This window comes from Pogona vitticeps, chromosome 1 (genome assembly GCF_051106095.1).
Source record: "Pogona vitticeps strain Pit_001003342236 chromosome 1, PviZW2.1, whole genome shotgun sequence".
Classification (NCBI taxonomy): domain Eukaryota; kingdom Metazoa; phylum Chordata; class Lepidosauria; order Squamata; family Agamidae; genus Pogona; species Pogona vitticeps.
Window position 1 is genome coordinate 357186759 of NC_135783.1, and position 9523 is coordinate 357196281.

The window sequence follows — 9523 nt, forward strand, 5'->3', positions numbered from 1 at the left end:
AAAATTGATATCAGGGGCAGCTCATGAACACCATGGATACGTCTTGATGGATACCTGGCCTAGACATGTGGCAAAGCATCCTCATAATCTGGTTTTTTTTAACTGGATGGGGTCAAGGGGAACAAGGGGGGGGGTCCCTTCCCCTCCCCTCAAACTCCCAACCTCTGGCTCTGCAGCCAGATCCCTAAACCACTGAGCTGTCCAACCAGCCAATCATCTCTACAGACCATCATCTGACATCAAGTGGTTGGACTGTCTCTCTGGATTCTTTGTTGGAAGTGCTGATGCCTCACCTGGTGCAAGAGAAACGCCCCTTGGTGTGAAACGAGCAGGTCCATCTTCCTGTCCTGCTTCCCAGCCGACCAAAGACCAGCTGAGGGTAATGCATCAACTATATCTACTAAACCCATAAAAAACCTCTGTTATATAACCAATTATAAAACAAAGCCTAGCAAGGCAACTTTGTCATCAAACCCTCTCTCTGCAGTTCACCAGAGTTCAGCCATTCTGGGCCTCCTGCCCGCTCTTCCAGGTATACAAGCCAACCCGGTTCAACAGAGTTCAATTTCCAGAAGGGGAGGATCCTGCCTGATTAACAGGGGAGGGAAGATAAATCAAGATAAATCAAGGGCCAACCGAATGTGTTTACCTTTGTTCTTGTTTGAGCTGGGTCTGCAAGAGGGAAATAATCAGGCAGAGGCAACAGAAAAAGAACAAACGAAAGGAACTATTGCAACAACAACACAATTGGATGTTGATTCACAAGAAGAATTACAAAGAGCAATTGCATCACTACCTACGGAAATGAGAAGGACTAGGGGGAAAAAACCTAATAAAGATAATAAAGATGGAAAAAACGAAGAAAAAAAACAACTGAAAATTATCTCAGTTAACGTAAATGGATAAAATTCACCTCAGAAGCGAAAAAGAATATTTTTACAACTGCAAAAACAAAAACTCTATAGGAGACGGGTAGAGTGCAACTGGAGACAGGAACTGATGGATTATAATAGGAAACCTGTTAGGATTGCAACTAACCTCTCTACCTTGCCAGGGTGAGGGCTGCCAGTTGAGCATACTTCGCTAACCGGATAAACAAAGCTTCAAATTAGCAGGTGGAACTTTTCCGTATAGTTCGTGATCTATCCGGAATTGGTCTGGGTGAGGGCCTCCCGCTAGCATCTCACCTGACCAATTTGCAGCATTTTTAAAATCTAAAGTGGAGGCCATCCGCCAGGAGCTCTCTCCTTTTATGGACACAGTGGATCGAGCAGAGATGTCCAGCGTTCCGCCTTGCCTGGTGATGCTTGAAGTCTTTCAGCCTGTGACGCCAGATTCGGTGAACAAAGCGCTTGATTGCTCCTGGGCCACCACTTCCTCCATCGACCCTTGCCCAGCCTTGGCTAATCATAGCAGCCAGGCCTATAACAACTGAGTGGGCCACAGTAATAATTAATGGCTCTCTCCTGGAGGGCAAGGTCACTCCTGCCCTCAAGGAGACACTCATTAGTCCGGTTAGGAAGAAACCAAATTTGGCAGTGGACAATATTGGCAATTATAGGCCCATCGCCAATGTTTCTTTCTTAAGCAAAGTGGTTGTGAGGGTGGTGGCTGATTAGCTTCAGGCTCTTTTGGATGAAACCAATGCCTTGGATCCGTTCCAGTTGGGCTTCGGGCTGTGCCATGGCACAGAAATGGCACTGGTCGCCCTGTATGATGACCTGTTGAGGGAGGCTGACAGGGGCAAAATGTCTCTGCTGGTCCTCCCCCATATCTCAGCTGCCTTTGATACCGTTGACCATGGTATCCTCCTGGGGAGGCTTTCTGAGTTGGGAATCGGTGGGTTGGAGCTTGCCTGGCTCCATCTTGGAGGACGGTCCCCAGAGGGTTCAGCTTGGGGTGAGGGACTTGGCCCCGTGGAGTCTCTGCTGTGGGGTTCCACAGGGTTTGACCCTCTCCTCAATGCTGTTTAATATCTATATGAGGCCGATGCATGGGGTCATCAGGGGATGTGGAGCATTGTGCCATCAGTATGTTGATGACACGCAGCTCTACATGTCCTTTTCTCCAACCACAGTGGATGCCGTTCTGTCCCTTCAGCGCTGTCTGGAGTCCGTACTGGAATGGATACAGGAAAATGGGCTGACATTGCACTTGGACAAGATGGCGGTCCTGAGGGTGGGTGGCCCCTACATTAGTGGCTTGGGAAACTCCCTCTCTTTTGGGGGGGATGACTCTCACCACAAAGAGTGAGGTTTGTAGCTTGGGGATCCATCTGGCCCTGGTGCTCACCATGGAAACCCAGGTAGTGTCAGTGGTCCACTCCGCCAATTTTCATCTGTGGCAGATTGCCCAGCTGTGTCCCTATCTTGATGTTGGAGTGCTCACCACTCTGGTTCATGCGCTTGTAATCTCGAGATTAGACCACTGTAATGCGCTCTACATGGGGCTACCTTTGACATTGATGTGGAAGCTTCAAATGGTGCAGAATGCAGCAGCCAGATTACTTAGTGGGAGGAGAAAACACTAGCATATCTCTCCCACCCTGGCTATCTTACATTGGTTGCCCATTCGTTTCTGCATTGATTTCAAAATGTTAATGATGATATATAAAGCCCTAAACAGTTTAGGACCTCGATATCTAGCAGAACGCCTTCTCCCACCTAGATCTATTTGAGTCACTCGCTATACCCGGGAAAGAGGGCTGAGGGGTCTAATGCTGAGAGAGGCCTGGAAAGAAAGAACAAGAAACCGGGTCTTCTTGGAAGTGGCCCCTCGACTTTGGAACAGACTACCGTCAGAGATCTGCCTGGCACCCTCGCTGGGTGTCTTTAAGAATCAATTAAAGACTTAGCCCTTTAGGCAGACCTTCCCTCCTCTCAATACTTATGTAGTCTTTTGTTTATATTTTTCCATCTTGATTAATTGTTTATTGTCATTTTAATTGTTGTTTTAACTGTTTTATGAATAATGTTATTGTAAGCCACCCTGAGTAAACATTGTCTATAAGGGCAGGATAAAATCTAATAAATAAATAAATAAATAAATAAATAAATAAATAAATAAATAAATAAATAAACAAACAAACAAACAAACAAACAAACAAACAAACAAACAAACAAACAAACTAGGCATTATCTGTCTACAAGAAACACATGTGAGGAAGATAGATCAACGTTTATTAGAATGTCCAAAACTTGATGAATTATTTGTAGCAGCAGATGAAAATTAAAAAAAGAGTAGCTGCATTTGTAAGAAAAGAACTACGCCCAAAATGTGTATTCTCCTCAGGAGAAGGGAGAATAGTGATGGTAGAAATTCAGAGAAACAAAAAAATCGCTGATTACAAACTTGTATGCACCCAATGGAAATCAACAGAATTTCTATAAGGAACTTCAACGAAGTTGAACTGTGATGGGAGACTTCAATGCCGTTTTTTAAATATATATATCATTTATCATTTATAGCTATATTTCATATTTCATTATACTATTCATTGATTTGAAATTCAGATTTTGATTTCCATTGCCTAGCTATTATCAGTCTAGCCACTGGTAATAAATTGGTTATCAATTCTTTAGTCATCTTATCATATTCCACATTCTCAAATAGAAATGATGAAGAATACTGTGTGATGGGACACTTCAATGCAGTTTTTGATAATGATTTAAACACAAAATCAGAAAAAACAATGAAAGAAGAACGAAAATCCCCAAAAATTTTTACAAATAGCGGAAGAACTAATCTTGACAGACCCTTGGAGAGCAAGATACCCAATGACAAGAGACTACACCATCTACTCTAATAGCCATAAATCATGGTCAAGAATAGATGCCTGATGGATATCCTCAACTCTGATGAAAGAGGTTCTTGAGACAGAAATTCTACCCAATACTTTTGCAGATCACAGCACGGTGTTGTTACAGTTGGAAACTAGAGCAAAACCCTTCCAATGGAGACTCAATACACCATGCTTGAAAAATGAAGACTTTATGAAACATACAAAAGAAGAAATGGATTGAGTCTTTAGACAAGATACGATAGAAGAAACACCAATACCTATGGTATGGGAGCCAGGGAAGGCCTACTTCCGAGGATTGGCAATTAGATATACAATAAAACAAAGAAGAGAAAGAGAAAGAAAATATAAAGTTTTGGAAGACTTCCTGAAGGCCTCCAAAGCACACTTAAAACAAAATCCAGCAATGACACAGCTGAAAACGAAAATAAAATTAGTACAACATCAATATTTATTTATTTATTTATTTATTTATTTATTTATTTATTTATTTATTTATTTATTTATTTATTTATTTATTTATTTATACCCCGCCTATCTGGACCGATGGACCACTCTAGGCGGCTTCCAATATAAAATTAAATAATAAAAGACAACAAATACATGGCTAATACAAAACAACTACAATAAACTAAAAAATAGGGAACATAATAATAAGAAGAAAATCAAGAATTGGCTGGAGGGAAGGCCTGAATGAACAACCATGTTTTTAATTGGGTTTTGAAGATGCCCAGAGTAGGGGCCGCGCGAATCCCTGGAGGGAGATTGTTCCAAAGGTGAGGAGCCACCGCCAAGAAGGCCTGGTTTCGTGTCTTCTCCTTCCGGGCCTCCTTCAGCATCAGGGCCCTCAGCCTCACCTCCTGACTCGTGCGGGTGATCCAGGTAGACCTTGGTGGAAGTAGGAGTTCTGCCAAGTATCGAGGTACTAAACCGTTTAGGGCCTTATAAGTTAGCATTAAAACTTTGAAGTTGACATGGAAACAGATGGGCAGCCAATGCAATGCGGCCAGCATTGTAGAAATATGATGGTGTTTTCTCACTCCAGTAAGGAGTCTGGCTGCCGCATTCTGCACCACCTGAAGTTTCCGCATCAGCCTCAAAGGCAGCCCCATGTAGAGCGCATTACAGTGGTCTAATCTTGAGATCACGAGCGCATGTACCAAGGTGGTGAGTGCCCCCGAGTCAAGGTAGGGTCGCAGCCGGGCAATCCACCAAAGATGGAAAAAGGCAGTGCGGACTACCGACGTCACCTGGGATTCCATGGCGAGCGTCGGGTCCAAGTGTATGCCCAAGCTACGAACCCCACACTTCGCGGCCAAGGTGACCCCCCTCCAAATGTGAGAGAGTCACCCAAGCCACCTACTGCAGGGGCACCCACCCTCAGAACTTCCGTCTTGTCCGGGTTCAGCCTCAGCCCGTTCTCCTGCATCCATTTCAGTATGGCCTCCAGGCAGCGCTGAAGGGACAGGACAGCATCACCTGCAGTTGGTGAAAAGGAGATGTAGAGCTGGGTGTCATTGGCATATTGATGACACGAAGCCCCACACCCCCTGATGACCCCACCCAGTGGTCCCATATATATGTTAAACAGCATTGGAGAGATGATCGACCCCTGTGGGACCCCACAATTGAGGCTCCATGGGGCTGACACATTCTCCCCAAGCTGCACTCTCTGGGGGCGGTCCCCCAAGAAGGAACGGAGCCAGGCCAGCGCCAGGCCACCGATTCCCAGCTCGGAGAGCCTCCCCAGGAGGATACCGTGGTCGACGGTATCAAAGGCCGCTGTAATGTCAAGGAGGACCAGCAAAGACACTTTGCCCCTGTCGGCCTCCCTCAACAGGTCATCGTACAGGGCGACCAATGCCATCTCTGTACCATGGCACGGCCTGAAGCCCGACTGAAATGGATCCAGGCCTCTGTTTCTTCCAGGTGAGCTTGGAGCTGATCAGCCACCACCCTCTCCACCACTTTGCTCATGAAAGAAACATTGGCAACAGGCCTATAATTGCCAGTTTCATCCGCCACCAAATTAGGTTTCTTTCTTATGGGCCTAATGAGTGTTTCCTTGAGGGCAGAAGGAAACCTGCCCTCAAGGAAAGAACAATTTATTATTGTAGTGGCCCATTCTGTTGTTATCGGTCTGGCTGCTTTGATTAGCCAGGCCAGGCAAGGGTCCAAGGAGGAGGTGGTGGCTTGACAGTGGTCAAGCACTCTGGCCACAGAATCAGGTGTGATAGGTTGAAAGGAGTCAAGGGTTACCAGGCAAGATGGAGTGCTGGACCTCTCTGCTTGACTCACTGTGTTCAAAAAAGGAGAGAGGTCCCGGCGGATGGCCTCCACTTTTGATTTTAAAAAGGCTGCAAACTGGTCAGGTGAGAAACTAGGGGGAGGCCTATCACCAGGACCAGTTCCAGATAGGTCGCACACTATATGGAATAACTCCGCCTGCTGGTTGGACACTTCACTTATCCAGTTAGCGAAGTAAGTTCGACAGGCAGCCTTTACCTTAGACAGGTAAAGGTTAGTTGTGACCCTGACAGATATCAAATTATAATCCGTCGGGTCCTTCCTTCACTTACACTCTAGCCTTCTCCTATGTCGCTTCAGAGCTCGGAGCTCCTGGTTGAACCAGGGCGCCAGGCGGATTCTGTGACGGAGAGGGCGTTTAGGCGCGATCATGTCTACGGCCCTGGTGGCAGCCATGGTCCAGCTGTCAACCAGAGTGTCAACAGGAGCGCTAGCCAGGTCAGCCATAACCCCTCTCATGGCATCCTGGAATCCAACCGGATCCAGTAGCCTTTGAGGGCGGACCATAGAAATAGGTCCCTGCTCCCTGCGAGGGGGGAGAGCCACGGAAATGTTACATTTTACCAGATGGCGATCTGACCATGACAAGGGGAGTGACAGAAGGTCAACTGAATGTTTTATATACAGAAGAGTTATCGAGGAACATCAAAAGACCAGTTGTTTGTTTTTTTTTTACCAAAAAGACAGATGAGAAACAATATAAGAATAATATTAAACACCTTAGAATACTATGCAACACATACGGAAAAACAAATGGCTATGATCTTCCTTGACGCTGAGAAAGCTTTTGACAACGTCAGTTGGAACTTCATGCTACAACATCTAGAATAGAAGCTGGGGAAAGATTTACAAAACTAACAAGAGCCATTTATACACAACAAAGCACTAAAATAAAAGTCAATAGAGAATTAACAAAAGAAATACAGTTGCAAAAAGGAACGAGACAAGGATGCCCCCTCTATCTCCTCTGCTTTTCATTCTTACATTGGAACTGCTTAACAATCAAATTAGAAGTAATGAGTTGATGAAAGGATTAAAAATAAGAGAAGAATACAAATTACAAATGTTTGCGGAGAACCTGGTTTTTATATTAGAAGAACCAACCATTGATGGAAATATTAGCAACCTTTGGAGAGTTAGCTGGGATGAAAGTAAATAAGGGGAAAACAAAAAAAAAATAAAGAACATCAAAGAGGAGAGAAGAATGGAATTAATGGAAAAAACAGATTTCTAATATGAGAAAAAGATTAAATATTTAGGAATATAAATTACAAAAAAACCTAGTACACTAGTAAAAGATAATTGCATGAAAGTACTAGATGGTATCCAGAAGGATCTCAAATAATGGCAGGATCTACAATTGCCCTTCATGGGGAGAAGAACGACAATTGAGATGAAAATTCTTCCAAGAATACTATTTCTTTTCCAGACTATCCCAGTATTCCTTAAACAAACTTTTCTTCAAGATCTCAATAAGATGGTGATGAAACTTATTGGGCAAAATTAAAAAAAACAAGAATTTAAATTAAAGCTATACTACCACTCCACCATGACTACAATGCTGGACTTTCGAAAAGGACAAAAATGTGGTATCGAGAGTGAACTCATATGTCACAAAACTCGGACTGGGAAAAATTAAAATTAGGACAAATGAGACTCATAATGCTGTGGCAGACGCCTTGTCGAGGAGCGCAGAAGGCTGAAGATGAAGAAAATGGACTTTGGTAAAAAGGCAAAAGCAATAAAATGTCAATTGTACTGTGTTAAATGTTATATGCTGTGTGTTCAATGGAAAAAAATGTATGTATTAGAAGGGTTATGTGATGTTGTTGGGTAAGCACCTGTGTATATGATTGAAATGGTGAGTATTGTAATTGAACTAGTAACTGAATTACAAGGTTTATTGTATAGCAAGCATAAAAGATGTTGGCTTGTTACCTACGTTCGAAGGTAGTAAGGTCTGATTGTGCTGTTGTAAAGTTGATGGTGTACTACATTAAAGCTCCTTGTTCTTTATGAAGGTAAACCACTATAGGTTTTCCCCCATGAAACAACTTTTTAAGGGGGGAGGTGTGTAGCGAACAGCCCTGCCCTCACCTGTCCATCACCGCAGAACATTGTAGAAGGAGCCAATGAGTGGATGGAAGGCGGAGCCAAGGGGGGAGGGAGCTGGATATAAAGACTGGTGGATGGAGTCTGAGGGGGAATCTGGGAGAAAGAGACTGTATGTATCTTGAATGTGATTAGAGAGCGAGTTAGAGATCTGTAAGAACATTGATTAGAACAGAGTGTTATAAGAGTTTTGAAGTTATATCTGATTTGATTCAAATACAGTGGTGCCTTGCTTAACGATTGCCTCGTTTAGCGATGTTTTTGCTTAACAATGGGTTTTTTAAAAGAATTCTATGCATCTTTTAAAGATGTTTCCTATGGGCGATTTTCACATAGCAATTTTGGGACCATACTTCGCATAGCGAATGCATTTCTAGGTCCCCTGTTTCGCTTAACGATGCCCGTTTTTTCAATTTTAAAAGTGTCTTAAAATGTTCAAAAATGTTTTAAATGCCTGGAATCGTTAGTGCACCTTCTAACACATGTGTAAACTTAATTTGGCTTTGATCTGAGTCTTTGTTAATTTTTTGTGAATTTGTTTCTCCCCCATAGGAAACAATGGAGCCCAACTTTTGACAGCTCCATTGTTTCCTATGGGGGAAGAAAAGAATTCACAAAAAATTAATGAAGACTCAGAACGAAGCCAAACTAAGTTTGCACACGATTTAGAAGGTCCTCTAATGACCCCAAGCATTTAAAACAGTTGCTAACTTTTCATTACTTTTTTGTGAATTTTTTCCTCCCCCATAGGAAACAATGGAGCCCATTTTTGACAGCTCCATTGTTTCCTATGGGGGAAGAAAAGAATTCACAAAAATTTAATGAAGACTCGGAACAAAGCCAAACTAGGTTTGCACACGGTTTAGAAGGTCCTCTAATGATCCCAAGCACTTAAAACAGGTGCTGACTTTTCATTAATTTTTTGTGAATTTTTTTCTCCCCCATAGGAAACAATGGAGCTGTCAAAAATGGGCAACTGTTTTAAATACTTGGGTTCGTTAGAGTACCTTCTAAATCGTGTGCAAACTTAGTTTGGCTTTGTTCTGAGTCTTAGTTAATTTCTTGTGAATTTTTTCTCCCCCATAGGAAACAATGAAGCTGTCAAATTTTGACAGCTGTCAAAAGTTGGTGGGGGGAAAAATTCAGCAAAAATTAACGAAAAGTTAGATCAAAGCCAAATTAAGTTTGCACCCGTTTTAGAAGGCACACTAACGATTCCAAGCATTTAAAACAGTTTTTGAACCTTTTAAGACACACTTAAATTTGCAAAAATGGACATCGCAAAACCATTGAAATGCATTGAAT